This window comes from Schistocerca gregaria, chromosome 1, assembly GCF_023897955.1.
Source record: "Schistocerca gregaria isolate iqSchGreg1 chromosome 1, iqSchGreg1.2, whole genome shotgun sequence".
NCBI classification, from domain to species: domain Eukaryota; kingdom Metazoa; phylum Arthropoda; class Insecta; order Orthoptera; family Acrididae; genus Schistocerca; species Schistocerca gregaria.
The window spans coordinates 683,172,854-683,192,546 of record NC_064920.1 but is presented as its reverse complement, the minus strand read 5'-3'; the positions used below and the strand labels follow the sequence as shown (position 1 = coordinate 683,192,546).

Sequence of the window (19,693 nt, the reverse complement as noted above, 5' to 3'; positions counted from 1 at the left end):
ATTGCCTCGTCCATTGCAGGTGTCCGCGTCGTTCTAGGTCTCCCCCAGTCGCAAGTCATAGGCTGGTATGTTCCGTTCTCCCTAAGACGCCGATCAATTGCCTCGAACGTCTTCCTGTCGGGACACCTTCGTTCTGGAAATCTGCCTCGATATAAACATACCGCGCCACGGCTGTTGCCCCGTGCTAATCCATACATCAAATGGACATCTGCCATCTCCGCATTTGTAAACATTGCACTGACTCCAAACCACGTAAGTGTTGATGTTGATGTTACGTACTGATGTGCTTGTTGCTAGTACTGTAGAACAATGAGTCGCATGTCAACACAAGCACCGAAGTCAACATTACCTTCCTTCAATTGGGCCAACTGGCGGTGAATCGAGGAAGTACAGTACATACTGACGAAACTAAAATGAGCTCTAACATGGAAATTAAGCATTTCCGGACACTTGTCCACATAACATCTTTTCTTTATTTGTGCATGAGGAATGTTTTCTGAAAGTTTGGCTGTACTTTTTTGTAACATTCTGTATAAATCTTAAATGTCTGAGACTTGTAATCGTCTCTGCAATCATTTAGTTTTATTTAAAAGGTTTTCTTCTCCGTGTTGCTGTTATCTTATTTTACAGCGTTCATCCCGTATCACCGACTGGCTCTGTGTCACTTTATAGTCTGAGCATTGCATGGTTGCCGTCCATTGTTTGCGACAGGTCTTTTATTCACCTCGCTGAAAAACAAGTTTCCTTGCACAACGATGAAGCTCTTAACCTTGGGAACGTTAATGAGACATCTTCCTCGCAGTGTTTTGCAAGTGTTGGCGCGCAACTCTGCAATATCTGCAGGTCCTACAAGATATTTATTTGTTGCAGTTACGTGCAGACCCTTAACAAATATTTCTTAACACCGTCTGCATAGATAGTACTTACATGCAGGACTTCAATCGTTAATTATATGTTTTCTGTAAATAACTGAAATGTGTGATAGAGTAGTTTTGTAGTACCATATATTAATCATTATTATCGTTCCATTCACATATGGTGCGTCGTAACTTTTCAAAAACGTATCTGAACAGTGCCGTTCAGTTCAGCGTATCCTGCTATAAGCGCTAAACCTCTCGCTCTTTCTATGCATTACTGTTGAGTTTTCTCTTCTTTTCCTCTCTTCATACCTGCAATATCTTTTTCTGTTACTCTAATTTGCTTTCATGAGTAATTGTGTCTTTGATCTACGTATCTTCTTCATTTTATAAAATGATGAACTTATTGTTTGATTTAATATACCGGGTGATCAAAAAGTCAGTATAAATTTGAAAACTTAATAAACCACGAAATAATGTAGATGGAGAGGTAAAAATTGACATACATGCTTGGAATGATATGGGGTTTTATTAGAACAAAAAAAAGTATTGCTAGACGCGTGAAAGATATCTTGTGCGTGTCGTTTGGTGATGATCGTGTGCTCAGACGCCACTTTCGTCATGCTTGCCCTCCCAGGACCCCGGACCTCAGTCCGTGCGATTATTGGCTTTAGGGTTACCTGAAGTTGCAAGTGTATCGTGATCGACCGACACCTCTAGGGATGCTGAAAGACAACATCCGATGCCAATGCCTCACCATAACTCCGGACATGCTTTACAGTGCTGTTCACAACATTATTTCTCGACTACAGCTTTGTTGAGGAATGATGGTGGAAATATTGAGCATTTCCTGTAAAGAACATCATCTTTGTTTTGTCTTACTTTGTTATGCTAATTATCGCTATTCTGATCAGATGAAGCGCCATCTGTCGGACATTTTTTGAACTTTTTTTGGTTCTAATAAAACCATATGTCATTCCAAGCGTGTGTGAATTTGTACCTGTCTATCTACATTATTCCGTGATTTATTCAGGTTTCTAATTTATACTGACTTTTTGATCACCCGGTACTTCCATATTTTTACTTGCGACAGGTATTCAATAAAATAATCCAACACTTTTTCTCGGCCAACTTCTGTTGAAAAATGCGGAATTTGGGGTGGGGGAATTCGTCGAATATTCCTGCTTCAATCCCTATAGTTTCATGAAATTCCGATTGGTAGTGACGCTGAACGTAACCTTAAAAACTGTGTCTGTAACGAAGGCGAGCTCCAAGCAGAGAGCTGTCGTTGAGATTATTTTCGCGGAAAACCGGATCATCGCAGATATTCATAGGAGCTCGCAGAATGTCTGCGGAGGCCTGTCAGTGAACAAATTACGGTGAGTCCTGGGCGAGGTGTCTGTCGTAATCCCAAGGTCGCGCAAACCTGTCCGATCTCCCGCGTGTCGGCCGGCGGCACACAGCTGTGACTTTTGCAGTGTGGCAGCTTGTGGACACTCTCATTCGATCTGATCGATGGATCACCAGCAGACACCAAATTGGTCAACTGGACGTCTCTGTTGGTGGTGTTGACACATCGGTCCACCAGTTAGAGTGCTTCAAATGGTTCAAATGGCTTTAAAGCACTATGGGACTTAACATCTGAGGTCATCAGTCCCCTAGACTTAGAACTAGTTAAACCTAACTATCCTAAGGACTTCAAACACATCCATGCCTGAGGCAGGATTCGAACCTGCGACGTAGAAGCAGCGCGGTTCCGGACTGAAGCGCCTACAACCGCTCGTCCACAGAGGCCGGCTAGTTAGAGTACTCAAAGGTGCGCGCACACTAGTTCCTCGCGCCTAAGAGAAGACCGTAAGAAGCAACCAAGTCCCATCTTTGCGGAATTGATTTGCACCTTACGAAGTTGATCGTGAAAGTTTTTTGTCGAACATCGTAACAGGCGATGAAACATGGGTTCATCGCTTCGAACGGGAAACTAAAACGGCAAAACTACGCCACACCGCCTCTTCTCCAAATAAAAACTTCAAAGCCGCACCCTCACCCGGTAAAGTCATGGCGACGCTCTCCTGGTCTCTGAAGGGGTTATTCTCTTTGTATTCTGTTTGATGTCCTCCCTCTCAGTGCAACAATCAACTCTGAAGTTTACGAGTATTTTGCTACCCTCACGAAAATAAAGGAACTTCACTGTGTTCATCGCCACAGAAATGCGAACATACTTCTCCTTTTCCATAACAACACGAGGCCTCAAACAAGTCTGCGCACCCAAGAGGAGATCACCGAACTTCATTGGACTGTTTTTTCCTTTCTTTTTTTTTCACCGGCGCTAAAGTTTGTATCTCGCATCTTCAGACTTACATCTGTTTGGCCCAATGAATAATGCACTCAGCGGGAAGCAGTACATGGATAATGGGGAGGTCACTGACAGAGTGAGACGTTGGCTCCTGCGTCGACCGCAGAATAGCACCATGCGAGCATACAGGCTCTCCCAGTAAGGTCACATCAGATCGTCACATCGAACTGAGATTATGTTGAAAAATTAGGATTTTCTAGACAAAAGAGTGAAGAATAATGTGGTGTATTGGAATTCTGGATAAAACCAATCTGCTTTCAGAAATAAATATATTGCTTTATTCATTGAACGCCCTTCCTATATACTCATAATCTACATGTCAGACTTACTGGCCAATGAATTATTTTCATAGCATCAAATATATTGTTAATATGCATCTTATTAGTCCATAATCACTTGTTAGTCAAACGTTATTTTGAACATCGTGTACAACATATCAACTATTTAGATAAATAAATGTAAATGGCTTGTGACGAGGGCTTCCCGTCGGGTAGACCGCTCGCCTGGTGCAAGTCTTTCGATTTGACGCCACTTCGGCGACTTGCGCGTCGATGAAGATGAAATGATGATGATTAGGACAACACAACACCCAGTCCATTAGCGGAGAAAATCTCCAACCCAGGCGGGAATCGAACCCGAGCCCTTAGGATTGACAGTCTGTCGAGCTGACCACTCAACTACCGGGGGCGGACATTATTGAGATAACATGTAGTCAGTTTCGTTTTAGTAACATTTCCTCCGTGCGAAGGCTATTTGCGGTTCATTTTCTCTTTGAAGAATGTGTAAAAAGTCATAAATACTATTATTCTCGGGAAATTGTGCTGACATATGACCCCGGTTATTTCTGTTATGACATCTGAGGTTTCATAACGAATTATTGTTTAGTTTTTGTCCTACTTTTGCATTAAAATATCTCATGGCCATTTGTTATTTTCTATAACCCTCTTTGTGTGTCATATCCCCTCAACCCAACATGACCACATCACTGCATCGATTTGGATAATTTCGATTGAATACCCTCCACTTGTTTTTGAAAGTGTAAAGTTCTTCTCCCTGTTAATCCTCCAATAGCTCCAATGTTGACGTTAACTTTCTTGATTACAATAAAGCCCTCAGCTAAATTTTCCGCTTTCTGTATTCGTTTGTAAAAAGGGAAAAAAAGAAAAAAAACAATGCGTCTTATTTTAAAATTCAATTTGACCTTTATTTTATAGCAGCAATTTAGTTAACTTAACCATATTCCATTTTACTTCATCTTTTCCCTTCTAGTTGTCTTCAGGATAGGGAAAGGGAAAATTAGTAATAAAAGAATCTTATGTGGAACGAAATGCTTCCATCACTTTAGATTTAAGAACAGTAAGTTGCGTAATTTTCGGAAGTTACATTTTATTGTTTTATATATTCAGATTTTTCTTGATTCATTCATGCATAAAAATGGTTCAACTCGCTCTGAGCACTATGGGACTTAACATCTGTGGTCATCAGTCCCCTAGAACTTAGAACTACTTAAACCTAACTAACCTAAGGACATCACACTCATCCATGCCCGAGGCAGGATTCGAACCTGCGACCGTAGCAGTCGCACGGTTCCGGACAGCGCGCCTAGAACGCGAGACCACCGCGGCCGGCGACATTCAGTCGTACTGTGTCGGCTTTGACACAAATAATGTTTTATTCCGTAGGTGCTACGCCGAAATAATGCAAAAGAGGGGAGGAACAGCACGATTGCCGTTAAATTTGAGACCAAGAGGTATTTTAATTAAATTATCAGAATTGAAATAAGTCACGTTTTTTAACAGAAATGAATGTTTCGGCCAGTGAGTCGCAGTTTTCCAGTCCCGTGCTACTACTACGAGTGGTGGATGCACTGTCTCAGCACGTGTTACAGCTATCGGTTCCTTAGTGTAAAAAGGGATTTCCGTAAACATTTTTCTGCCTGTTGTACCTAAGCCCTCTTCATTTTCCACATTGCTGCTAAATTAGATTCCTGAAGAAACTGTCACCCTTTCCCCAAGCATTAATGTGTGATATTCAGATGAGTAAATGCAGAAACTGACAGTGCAATGAAACACGTTTTCACTTAAAAAATTAAGGATATCATTTTCATAATTTAAGTGTTGTGCAAGAAATAAATCGCATGAGGAATTGCGCCTCTAGGGAGCACTGCTTTGACTTAGTTTGTTAGTCACACGTTCCACTTGTGAGGGTACTGGTGTGTAGTATCTGTGAGTGGTTGTTCTTTGGAGGGCGACGATGCCCAGTGGCGCAGAGAGTCGCAAGCAGAGACAGTTGTTGAGAGGCTGTGGAAGGTGTAGGCTGCGTAAGCCAAAGGCGCTTGCGTAGCGATGGATTTATCTCTGTTTAATAGTAGTGACACACAGTTTGAATAATAGTGTGTTTATGTTTGTGCAGTGTGATAAAGGAAATAAATTATTTACCAGTTCTTAATGCGTCTCAATCAATTAGCACCACACCATTGCATTTAACAATGAACGAAGTCTAGACATACAGGGTCAACTACAAGAGGAGGATTGTAACATATTAATCATTAATTAACCCATATAATCTCCAAGGAGACGGGAGCTTATACACTGATAACTGAACGTTTCTTTTTTTTATCAAATTTATGTGAAATGAGTCAATTTAAAGAATATGCGTAACAGATTAGTTTCCATATGATTAATTTTAACACTAACGAACAAAGCATTTTTCAGTTCAACGAACAAGAAGTCCAAAGTTGCAAATTTTACTTTTGTTGTTCACTCGATGACTAGTTTCGGACCGAGACCTATTTTCAAATCGTCGTAAGAGTCAAAAATGCTATTTCCTAAGACGTGAAAACCATGTCAAAAACGTGCAACGAACAGTTACATCGCATACGGAGTATCTGAAAATGAGTCCCGGCCCGAAATAGCCATCGAGTGAATAAAAAAAAACGTAAAATTTGGAGCTTTGGCCTGGTTTTTCGTTGTACTGATTAACAGAATTTGCTGACCCACGACTGATGACCACAGATGTTAAGTCCCATAGTGCTCAGAGCCATTTTGCTGACCCACAGCTACTCCAGCAAGCTAGGAATTCGTAAAAAAATTTAAGTCCTACTCATTAAACTATACCTATACCTAAAACGACGTTCTTTTTATTTTATTTGTTTATTCGCTTGTATTTATTTATTTAGTTGTAGGACACCAACCTCACATATAGTTATTTTCACCTGCACAGAGACTATGTCATTTTTTACCTCATTTTACTTTTATATTTTTCTAATTAAATTAAAAATTATCTCGGCTGCATTCAAATCAAAAATTGTTGATAATCAAATGTATTTTTCCAATTCTTTTGATATTTGCGAAAGTTATGGAAAACGGAATACTTATAACAGTAAGCGACGATATTTACGGACACTTTTTTCTTAAGTGTATCTGTATCGCCTTCAGCCTTAAATGGAAGATACTCTATTCCCACTCGTTCCCTTCATAAAACAATAACTTTCTTTAAATTTTGCATTGGTTGTTTTCTTGGAAGAATGTCCCGATTCAAAGAGTTTTCCGGTTACGGTGTCCCCTCGTATGTTCGTCAACAGACATGTCAAACTGGAACGTGGGCCTTACCAAGGACAACTGTCTCCGCCGGAATTTAAAATGCAAATACGTGTCCGGGAATAATAAAGACAGGCAACGCCCATTACAACACGATGCCACTCTCTGACCGCAGTACCGGCCTTCCTGGAATGTACGTATCGCGAGACACGTCTCTACGCAGACATTTTTACTGGCGTGAATCACGTCTTACCTTTTTTCAGCGTTCTGACTATGCTGTACTCACAGAAAAAAAGGAACTTGGCGGACCTGTCTTATGGCCTGCTTCTTATTAAAAGCGTTTTAGATGCAGTGTAGAGCTTAAATGCGAGTCGGCGTAAGCCGTTGCTTCTTTCGTTTTGTAGGGCTATTTCGACAGCGAGCTCATTATAGACGCTCTCAGTTTTAGGAAGGACTGAAAGTCTTCCACATAAAGGAAAAAAACCCATTGCACCAACTTCAGAAAACCACAAAAATGTGATTCACTAATTTTCATGATAGGTCACTGTCTTGTTTACTAATTCATATTACCGAGTATTCGAGAAACGTCTCCAACCACTACGCCACATTTAGGGTATCCAGATTATCTGAACCCTGAATAGAAGTAACAGACCGAATATTAACAGCGAACTGAAGTTTTGAGATACATTGAACGCAAAATAATTAAAGTAGTTTGATATTTCGTCTTTGAAGGCTGCAGAGGAAACCAATCTCTTTCCTGTTAAAAGGAAATTGAAATCTCTCTTGCTTTTATGTTCTTTTGCTACTTAACGTAGAAAGCAACCAGAACCTAAAAATACACTGTGCCATTTAATTGCTCTTAACAGCATAAACGGAAATCCCCGTTGTTGTAATGTTCTTTGGCTACTAAACGTACAAAGTAATCAGGAATAGAATATGCACTGTACCACGCAAAACAAAAGAAAGTACGGTCGTACGTTTTCGATACAACACAAATATGCGCAAATTTACTACACTGTCTGGCTACATAGTTGTTGTAAGATTCTGAAATTGTCTGGAATCTTGGAGATGCATAATGCAGACGCCAAGGTTTGGAAGGAAAGAAGACGAAATACGGCAGGGTACTATTCTGCTCAGCAGACTTTGAACTAACGTCCTGGATTAAATCCCAAGCGTGGGTTATAAGCCGTTTAATACCAGGCGCAGTACACTGAGGTGCCAAAGTCGTGGTTTAGCGATATGTACATATATAGTAGTATCGCGTACACAGGGTATAAAAGGGCAGAGGATTGGCGGAGCTGTCGTTTCTACTCATGTGATGTGAAAGGATTTCCGACGTGATTATGGCCGCACGACGGGGATTAAAGACGGCGATAGTAATTGGAGCTAGACCCATGGGACGCCCCATTTTGGAAATCGTTAGGGAATCCAGTATTCAGAGATCCCCAATATCAAGAGCGGGCCGAGAATATTACATTTCAGGCGTTAGCTCTCGCCACGTCCGGTGGCCGACGGTCTTAACGACCGGGAGCAGCGGAGGAGTTTTCGTAGAGTTGTCAGTGCTAATAGACTAGCAACACTGCGTGACATAACTCCAATGTGGAACTACGATTAATGTATCCCTTAGGATAGTGCGGCGAAATGTGGCTTAATGGGCTATGGCGGAAAAGACGCGAGTGCCTTTGCTGACAGTACGTTGCCTGCATCGCCTCTCCTGAACTAGCGGGTGGACCTTAGACGACTGGAGAGTAGCGTTCTGGTCGGGTGAGTCCAGATATCAGTTGTTAAGAGCTGATGGTAGTTGTCGAGTGTGGCGCAGACCCAAGTTGTCAACAAGGCACTGTGGAAACTGGTGGTGACTCCATAATGGTGCGGGCTGTGTGTACTTGGAATGGACTGGAAATACTCATTGATTGGGCATGGCTATGTTCTGCTACTTAGAGGCCATTTGCAGCCATTCATGGACTTCATGTTCCCAAACAACAATGGAATTTTTATGGGTGATAATGTGCCATGTGACCAGGCCACAATTGTGCGCGATTGGTTCGAAGAACATTCTCGACAATTCGACGAATGATTTGACCACTGCCGGCCGGAGTGGCCTTTCGGTTCTAGGCGCTACAGTCTTGAACCGAGAGACCGCTACGGTCGCAGGCTCGAATCCTGCTTCGGGCATGGATGTGTGTGATGTCCTTAAGTTGGTTAGATTTAATTAGTTCTAAGTTCTAGGCGACTGATGACCTTAGAAGTTAAGTCGCATAGTGCTCAGAGCCATTTGAACCATTTGATTTGACCGCTCAGATCGCTCGGCACGAATCCAATTTAACATTCATGGGACATATCGAGAGGTTAGTTCGTTTACAAAATCCTGCACCGGCAATATTTTCGCAGTTATGGACGGCTGTAGAGGAAGCATGACTCAACGTCTCTGTACGTGACGTCATCAACTTGTTGGGTCCATGTCACATTGAGTTGCTGCATTACGCCGCACAAAGGAGGTTCGAAACTATGTTAAGAGATATCCCATGATCTTTGTCACCTCAGTGTCGGTATAATTGGTTAGATTGGTAATTTCAGTGAATGTAAAAAATAACATTCCAAAAATGTTACAATGTGTGCTTCATTTCTTAGACACATTCCGTAGTTCACAGCGTAGAAATACATTATTCTTCAATATGTAACACCAAACTGTGGATAAACTGTACTAGAAATATCAGGAGCAGAAAATACATTATAAGAAAACTTTGTCAAACGTTTACTTCACATAGTCCACTGTAAATTACAACCAAATAATTTTCATTGAAAAAGCACAACAACAAATATATTAGCGTATAATCTCTGGAACAAACATAAATATACTTTCTGGTAGTCAGTTACCACGATATTAATCAGATTCGTCGTCACACGATGGCCCGAATGTTTCGAATACCTATTAGTCACCCATATACCTGAAGTTCAACTATATATAAACCAGAATGCCAAATCGAACACCTTTCAGGCGTTTAATTCCCAAATTGTTATTTTGTTGGGTTACCAGTTTCGGCAATGTATTGTTCCATCTTCAGGTCCCCTGGCCGGCGTGTGAGAAGATTACAACCTCGGTTACGGTCAAAATAGGGGCCAGCATTCGAAGACTTGTATCTATAGATTTCTGCTTGATATAGCGACCACCTCAAACAGCATCTGCCGACTCATGAGTCTGTAGATTTCTGCTTGATACTGCGATCACTCCAAACATTAGTTTGTAATACCGCCTCTTTATTCTTAAATAAACAGTCCAAATAAATCGCAGTACCCGTCTAACGGATTTGTGATGGAAGCGTTAGTGTCACAGAGGTATGACCCTATTTCTCTTTCCCCTTTTATTTTCAATAAAGCGTGGGGGACAAAGTGCTCCTTAAGGTTTTTACTATTTGCTTCGCTAGATGGAAGCATTCTTCCAGCGTCCTCAGTGACATCGTGTCCTTTATTAGCAGATTAAATATATGTGCTAAAGAGCCTATACAGTATATCTGTGTATATTTTTCCGCTATTGCTTTCCATGCAGCATGTACATTGCTCACGTTGTCTGTCTGTGAGCACTACTATGAACCCCTCTGCACCTATTTTACTAACAACTTCAAATATTTACGAAAGAATGTAGTGTGCAGTTTCCATTTCTCCTCCAGATCGTATACTTTCACAAATATTGGCTGAAGTCTTGCCACGAGAAAGTTCACGACATTATTCCCTGACACATCAGTCCATCCGACCGAAATCAATGCAAGAGCAGGTGAAGAATTCAATTTCTTTGTGATAAATGTCTTCGCACCACAATATTCGGCAGCAAGCAATGATGTGATAAGCAGGTGGTGACCAGGAGGCTCACACTTTGTGAAATGCTTCCCGCCGATATTACGAATTCAACATAGATAGTGGAGCAGCTGAAGCATTTATAGCCCTAGCAACGGCCAGTGGATACCCCTACGCCCGGACGAAAAAGGTTGTGGTGAACCTGTCTTAAGTTGTTCACTGAGAGAAGAACCAGAAGGCGTTGACTATGGCATAGATGAAGTCGCTGTCCTTGATACTTAATTTTCTAATTAATTTGTTGACTTTTTTTCCCTTTTTACTTGGAATGCATCATCCGAAGCTAACCGCTTAACAGACAGACGATAAAGATCGCATCAGATGAGATGTTCTTTTAACAATACTTTATAATATTTACATGTTGCCTCTTTCTCACCAACAACTTGCCTTACGTCCGTGTCGGTAGCTGCGGGTTTGCGCCTCAGAGTGTTAATGGAAGGAGCCCTGGCTCGATTCCAGGCCGGGTCGGAGATTTTCTTTGGTTGGAGACCGCGTGTTGTGTTCTCCTTATCATCGTATAATCATAACTGACATGCCTGGATGGCGTCACATGACAAGTCTTAAGCATACTGTACGCAATTTCGTACCAGCGTACAGCTTGACTCTAACGACTGTTCTAAATTATCGCAACGCACTGTCATCTTTCCACTATTGATATGGCTGTATGGGCACGCGCCGAAGGAAAATAATTTTTTACAAAAATCTTGTCTTACATAGAAGCAATTCCACATCTTTGATCGAGGACACATTCCGCTAACTGAACTATCTGGTTTGATTGCGCAAGACAGCTAAGCGTAAAGTCAATTGAGGCCCGACAGCACTCTCCGGCTTCATATACTCCTATAAGTTGTGACCCTAGTTCTCTAGGTTTTTCTAGATTCATTCCGTGCCTGCCAGTACGTTAGCCCCTGATGCATATGCAGTACACGCTGCTCTATGGTGTAGCTGGTTGCGCGACAACCGGGATGGAAAGGCCCATTCCTACCGTTCTTACACGGTTTTAAACAGTTTAAAACAACACGTTTATTCATTCAACGGTATTGAACCGTATTTTTAAATCTCTGTTAGTGGGATGGGGCGGCCAAGCTCGGTAGAAGCCTGGTACCATTCGAGGGATGTAACCCTTGTACCCGCACCAGGCGTCGTATTACCACTTCCCACATAGTCTCACCCTTATCCCTGTACTGGCACTCCACACGGTCGCCACAATACATCTGAAACACAAAGTTCGGGCAAGACGAAAAAGACCTCAGCATGTTAAGTAGGCTTCCTACGTTTCAGATAGTATCACATTGTAAGGTTGTTCGAAGCTATAATATTTTCCGAAGATTGTACTGGAACATTCTTCACACTAAACAGTACTACGATACGTTACTTAAGACACTCTAAGATAAAAAAGCTCCACACTACGAAGAAATTATTCGAAATGGACAAACTGATAGGTGTGAAGTACATGTACAGATAAACAACTGATTACAATTTTTTAAAAAATGGATGATTTATTCAAGGGAAAGAGCTGCAAAAATTGTGCTAGTCAATAATGAGCTGGTCCACATCTGGCCCTTATGCAAGCAGTTACTCGGTTTGACACTGACAGAGTTAGTTGCTGGATATCCTCCTGAGGGACAGTGCCAACCTCTGTGCAATTGGCGCGTTATATCGTCAAAATCCCTAGCTGGTTGGAGGTCCCTGTTCACAATACAGAGAATCTAAGGAGCAGCTCCCATGTCTACAGTCAACTGTCACATCTCCACCAGACGTACATCCCTATAGCGACCATTCATATGGTTCCCAGTAGCGTTTCTACCTCACGTGGAGAAACGTAAGAGTAATCTGAGCTCCATTTTCGTTAACATCTAACTGTCCAAACCCAGTTCCGTGTCGCGTGAGTTACACTGATGTGGTCTAGGCAGCACTATGAAAAACGACGCAGTTAACTCCGTGACCATAGGACACTGGTTCTAACTCCTTTCCTGAAAATCTTAGATTGGGTAAGAGGCTTCTGGAAAAAATGTGTCACACATGAAACAACTTTTTCTGTTAAATAATTTGTATTGTGAAACCGGCTTCCCAACTACGCTGCAGCAGCGAACAACATTCTTTCGCTGGGAAACATAATTAAAAGCGCACTATGAAGTGAGTTCTGCCAAGTGAGTGAAGATAGTGGCATACACGATATTTATTTCTCAACAGTCACACGAGATGAAATGATTGGCATTCGAACTACGGTGTTATTCCGATTGTTTTAGAATATTAGTATATCATGTACTGTCTGTAATTATACCATCCTTGATTAGTCATTGATTTATTCACAATTCATTAGATGGGGAAAGACGATCCACGCAACCGTCGGGGTTTCATTTCACCAATAAGCAGGAAAATAACTAAAAATTGGATTTTTCTGACAAATGAACTGATATAAATTTGAAACTCAATATGTCTGAGAACAGAGATAGTAGCAGGTCGTGGAAATCTGATTAACAAGAGCATTTATGTTATTCATGTGAGATAATAATTTTTTATCAGGTAATAATTTTTTATTCTTCACATAGTATGCTTTAAACTCAATTATGGTCGTGATGAATAGTTCGAAACGTATGCAAGCCAGCAATTCTAAACATAAGCTTTGCACTAGTCTTGGTAGGCACTGAAAACTCTCTGTAGCTATAGAGTCTGAAAGGTGACTCCTTTCCTGGAACAAATTTGGGAGCGACGTCATAATTATTGTATGCTGAACGTCTTCCGAGGATAGCGCATCTTCGAGTCATGTTTAACCTTGAGCTACTCCCAGTCGGCTCGCACTAATCGTTCAACTGGTGAAATGAAATTATCTGAAGAACGAGCAAAGAATATTATATCTCCTGCTTTATTTTCACGATACAAGTCACTTTACGTTGTGAAGTGGAGGTTATTTAGTGTTTCTATTGCCACCACTGTTGTTATCGGAAAATATGACGTCGGTATGGTAAAATGTTAACCTGGAGTTCTACTGTCAGGATAACTGCATGAAATACAAATTGACTTACACGTTTTGGAAGTCACCCTCTCGAAGTTTTAAGTGCAGATCTTTACGGGAAGAACGTTTTTTTCGAGAGCAACTTCTACAAGATTGTTGAGAATCTCTGTCATGCTGTCACTCTGATTTAGTACACCTATAGCGCAGCTCTTCGTTCATTTTTACTTATGCCTTACGCTTATCCAACGTGGGAAGTATGCCATCTTGACATACCGTGCTAAAGAACCGGTGTGTTTTGCAGGGCATCTGCTTAGTGGACGAATTACACTTCCTTGTATTGATAGTAAGTAAATAATCTTTAAATTAACCCCTGACATAATCTGCAAGTCTTTTCGAAATTTCATAGTACCACTCCTAATGTATCTTCCCGATGATCGGCAATTCCACTCCATTCGAAACCGTTCGCTGCTGATGTTCTACTCTTTGATGTCGTCGGGGATACTGACACTTGCTTTTACCCTCTTCACGTCGTTTATTTTCAATCATTATTGCTGGTACATGTCCTCAGCATTCGAATTCCCTCTCACTGTCGCTGTTTCGCACAAGCATTGTTATATCTGTACGTTTCGAAACCCACTACAGGCAATTACAATCGCTGCATGTTATTTCATTCTTTTTATGTCAATGCTACATAAGGAGTTACCTTAGATGTCCCCAAAAGAAAGAACTGATAACACCGAGATCTGATAACGTGGTGTATAGTAGGAGGAGAACGAGCACGTATTATAACACACACACACAAATTATCTACATCCACATTTACATCGAAATGGATACTCAGGAAACCACATTTAAGTGCCTGGCACAGGGTTCATCGAACCACCTTCACAATTCTCTATTATTCCAATCTCGCATAGCACACGGAAAGAACGAACATTATATCTTTCCCTACGATCTCTGATTTCCCTTGTTTTATCGTGGTGATCTTTTCTTCCTACGTAGGTCGGCGTCAACAAAATGTTTTCACTTTCGGAAGAGAAAGTTAGTGATTGGAATTTCGTAAGAAGATTCCTGTATTATTTCAGTGACACTCTCTCGCATATTTCGCGACAATACAAAACGTGCTGCACTTCTTTGAACTTTTTCGATGTACTCCGTTAATCCTATCTGGTAAGGATCCCACACCACGGAGCAGTATTCAAAAAGAGGACGGGCAAGCGTAGTGTGGGCAGTCTCTTCAGTAGGTCTGTTACATTTTCTGAAGTGTCCTGCCAATAAAACGCAGTCTTTCGTTAGCCTTCCCCACAACATTTCCTATGTGTTCTTTCCAATTAAAGTTGTTCGTAATTGTAGTTCCTAGGTATTTATTTTGATTTGCGGTCTTTAGATTTGACTGATTTATCGTGTAACCGAAGTTTAACGAATTTCGTTTAGCACTCACGTGGATGAACTAACATTTTTCGTTATTTAGGGTCAATTCAGATTTCTTTTCTAAATCGTTTTGCAATTTTCTTTGATTTTATGATGACTTTACAAGTCGACAAACGACAGCGTCAACTCCAAACAACCTACGACAGTTGCTCAGATTCACTCCCAAATCGTTTATATAGATTCGGAACAGGAAAGGACCTATAACACTACCTTGGGGAACGCCAGAAATCACTTCTGTTTTACTCGACGACTTCCCGTCAATTACTACGAACTGTGACCTCTCTGACAGCAAATCACATAACTGAGACGATATTCCATAAGCATGCAATTTCACTACAAGCCACTTATGTGGTACAGTGTCAAAAGCCTTCCGCAAATACGGAATCGATCTGAAATCCGTTGTCAATAGCACTCCACACTTGATGCGAATAAAGAGCTAGTTGTGTTTCACAAATACACGGGTTTTCTAAACCCATGTTGACTGTGTGTCAATAGACCGTTTTCTTCGAGGTAATTCATAATGTCGAACACAATATACACTCCTGGAAATAGAAAAAAAAGAACACATTGACACCGGTGTGTCAGACCCACCATACTTGCTCCGGACACTGCGAGAGGGCTGTACAAGCAATGATCACACGCACGGCACAGCGGACACACCAGGAACAGCGGTGTTGGCCGTCGAATGGCGCTAGCTGCGCAGCATTTGTGCACCGCCGCCGTCAGTGTCAGCCAGTTTGCCGTGGCATACGGAGCTCCATCGGAGTCTTTAACACTGGTAGCATGCCGCGACAGCGTGGACGTGAACCGTATGTGCAGTTGACGGACTTTGAGCGAGGGCGTATAGTGGGCATGCGGGAGGCCGGATGGACGTACCGCCGAATTGCTCAACACGTGGGGCGTGAGGTCTCCACAGTACATCGATGTTGTCGCCAGTGGTCGGCGGAAGGTGCACGTGCCCGTCGACCTGTTACCGGACCGCAGCGACGCACGGATGCACGCCAAGACCGTAGGATCCTACGCAGTGCCGCAGGGGACCGCACCGCCAATTCCCAGCAAATTAGGGACACTGTTGCTCCTGGGGTATCGGCGAGGATCATTCGCAACCGTCTCCATGAAGCTGGGCTACGGTCCCACACACCGTTAGGCCGTCTTCCGCTCACGCCCCAACATCGTGCAGCCCGCCTTCAGTGGTGTCGCGACAGGCGTGAATGGAGGGACGAATAGAGACGTGTCGTCTTCAGCGATGAGAGTCGCTTCTGCCTTGGTGCCAATGATGGTCGTATGCGTGTTTGGTGCCGTGCAGGTGAGCGCCACAATCAGGACTGCATACGACCGAGGCACACAGGGCCAACACCCGGCATCATGGTGTGGGGAGCGATCTCCTACACTGGCCGTACACCTCTGGTGATCGTCGAGGGGACACTGAATAGTGCACGGTACATCCAAATCGTCATCGAACCCATCGTTCTACCATTCCTAGACCGGCAAGGGAACTTGCTGTTCCAACAGGACAATGCACGTCCGCATGTATCCCGTGCCACCCAACGTGCTCTAGAAGGTGTAAGTCAACTACCCTGGCCAGCAAGATCTCCGGATCTGTCCCACATTGAGCATGTTTGGGACTGGATGAAGCGTCGTCTCACGCTGTCTGCACGTCCAGCACGAACGCTGGTCCAACTGAGGCGCCAGGTGGAAATGGCATGGCAAGCCGTTCCACAGGACTACATCCAGCATCTCTACGATCGTCTCCATGGGAGAATAGCAGCCTGCATTGCTGCGAAAGGTGGATATACACTGTACTAGTGCCGACATTGTGCATGCTCTGTTGCCTGTGTCTATGTGCCTGTGGTTCTGTCAGTGTGATCATGTGATGTATCTGACAATAGGAATGTGTCAATAAAGTTTCCCCTTCCTGGGACAATGAATTCACGGTGTTCTTATTTCAATTTCCAGGAGTGTATGTTCCAAAATCCTGTAGTATATCAAGGTTAATGATATGGGCCTGTAATTTAGTGGATTATTCCTACTACCTTCCTTTAATATTGTTGTGACCTGTGCTACTTTTCTAGTCCTTTGCCAGCACTGTCTTCGTCGAGCGAACGGTTGTATATGGTTGTTAAGTAGGGAGCTGTTGCATCAGCATACCTTGGATTGACCTAATTGGTGTACAGTCTGGACCAGAAGACTTGCTTTTGTTAAGTGGTTTAGGTTGCTTCACGACTCCGACGATACCTACTTCTACGTTAGTCAAGTTGGTACCTATTCTTGATTCGAATTCTGGAATATTTACTTCGTCTTTTTTTGTGAAGGTATTTCGGAAGGCTGCGTTTAGCAACTCTGCTTTGCCAACACTGCCTTCAATAGTATCTCATTTGCTATCGTGCAGAGAAAGCATTGATTGTGTCTTGACACTAGCATACTTCACATACTAAACTGATTTTGTAAAAAGAATACAACAATTAAATTAGGATGCCGAGATGGGTGTTTGTTTTACAGTCCATCAGGAGTGGGCGAACTTCAGTATAACGCTATACTGAGAAAGCAAGGAAAAAATTATGTAAGGAATAATTTTAAGATATGGTATGAGGCAATCGTACGGACATAATGACCAAAACACCAACTGCGGACATTCTAGATAGTTACCCGCATTAGTCAACCATCCAGTTTTTGGTTTGGCTTAAAGCCTAGACCATTTTCCACCACAAGCTGACCATTAAATAGGTTGATGAAGACATTTGATGCCCCCCCCCCCCCCCCACAGAACACACACACAAAGGAGTTCCAGCTCACTTCGGTATGCACTTCCGTATCTAATTCAGTACATATTGCTGACAATACTGGGTGTCTGCCTGCTAATAGAACAGTTATTCTGAGCTCTATCCAGTTCAAGATAATTGTACTATGTGGTGTCATCCGCAGAACTAGGTCTCATGCAAAAGTTCATACCTCACGACGGCACCACAAGTAAAGACAGTCGCCGTCAGAAGCAGCAGCGAATCGGAGGCGTCGGCGTAAACTCGCCCCCAAGTGTTTCCTCACGCAGCTGCAGCCGGGAGGTTATAAGCGTCCATGCTCTGTGCTGCTCTCCCCAGTCTCTATGTAATCATATGAATGCTAAACGCATTCTCTGAGAAGTATTTCGAACAGTTAGTTCATGAGCTCTGGCGAATAGTAAACGGTTGTGAAAACATATTTGACCTCTTAGTAACAAATAATCCTGAGTTAATAACGAGCACCAAAACGAATACAGGGATTTGTGAACACAGAGTTGTCGTAGTGAGGTTGAATATTGTAATCCCCAAATCCTTGAAAAATAAGCGAAAAATATACCTACTCAAAAAAGGAGATAAAAATTCACTTGACGCCTTCCAAGAGACAATCTCCACTCGTTGTTGTTGTGGTCTTCAGTCTTGAGACTGGTTTGATGCAGCTCTCCATGCTACTCTATCCTGTGCAAGCTTCTTCATCTCCCAGTACCTACTGCAACCTACATCCTTCTGAATCTGCTGGGTGTGTTCATCTCTTGGTCTCCCTGTACGATTTTTACCCTCCACGCTGCCTTCCAATGCTAAATTGGTGATCCCTTGATGCCTCAGAACATGTCCTACCAATCGATCCCTTCTTCTGGTCAAGTTGTGCCACAAACTTCTCTTCTCCCCAAATCTATTCTGTACCTCCTCATTAGTTATGTGATCTACCCATCTAATCTTCAGCATTCTTCTGTGGCACCACATTTCGAAAGCTTCTATTCTCTTCTTGTCCAAACTATTTATCGTCCATGTTTCACTTCCATACATGGCTACACTCCATACAAATACTTTCAGAAATGACTTCCTGACACTTAAATCTATAATCGATGTTAACAAATTACTCTTCTTGAGAAACGCTTTCCTTGCCATTGCCAGTCTACATTTTATATCCTCTCTACTTCGACCATCATCAGTTATTTTGCTCCCCAAATAGCAAAACTCCTTTACTACTTTAAGTGTCTCATTTCCTAATCTAATACCCTCAGCATCTCCCGACTTAATTCGACTACATTCCATTATCCTAGTTTTGCTTTTGTTGATGTTCATCTTATATCCTCCCTTCAAGACGCTATCCATTCCGTTCAACTGCTCTTCCAAGTCGTTTGCTGTCTCTGACAGAATTACGATGTCATCGGCGAACCTCAAAGTTTATATTTCTTCTCCATGGATTTTAATACCTACTCCGAATTTTTCTTTTGTTTCCTTCACTGCTTGCTCAATATCCAGATTGAATAACATCGGGGAGAGAGTACAACCCTGTATCACTCCCTTCCCAACCACTGACTCCCTTTCATGCCCCTCAACTCTTATAACTGCCATTTGGTTTCTGTACAAATTGTAAATAGCCTTTCGTTCCCTGTATTTTACCGCTGCCACCTTCAGAATCTGAAAGAGAGTATTCCAGTCAACATTGTCAAAAGCTTTCTCTAAGTCTGCAAATGCTAGAAACGTAGGTTTGCCTTTCCTTAGTCTAGCTTCCAAGATAAATCGTAGGGTCAGTATTGCCTCACGTGTTCCAATATTTCTACGGAATCCAAACTGATCTTCCCCGAGGTCGGCTTCTACTAGTTTGTCCATTCGTCTGTAGAGAATTCGCGTTAGTATTTTGCAGCCATGACTTATTAAACGGATAGTTCGGTAATTTTCATATCTGTCAACACCTGCTTTCTTTGTGA

The 19,693-nt window shown here is 42.4% G+C and overlaps 1 protein-coding gene across 1 annotated transcript in view; it reads left to right on the top strand.

Annotated features, from left to right (window-relative positions):
- Positions 1–19,693, top strand: part of LOC126363586 (venom protease-like) — a 211,563-nt gene that overhangs the window by 78,021 nt on the left and 113,849 nt on the right. The window lies entirely within an intron of this gene.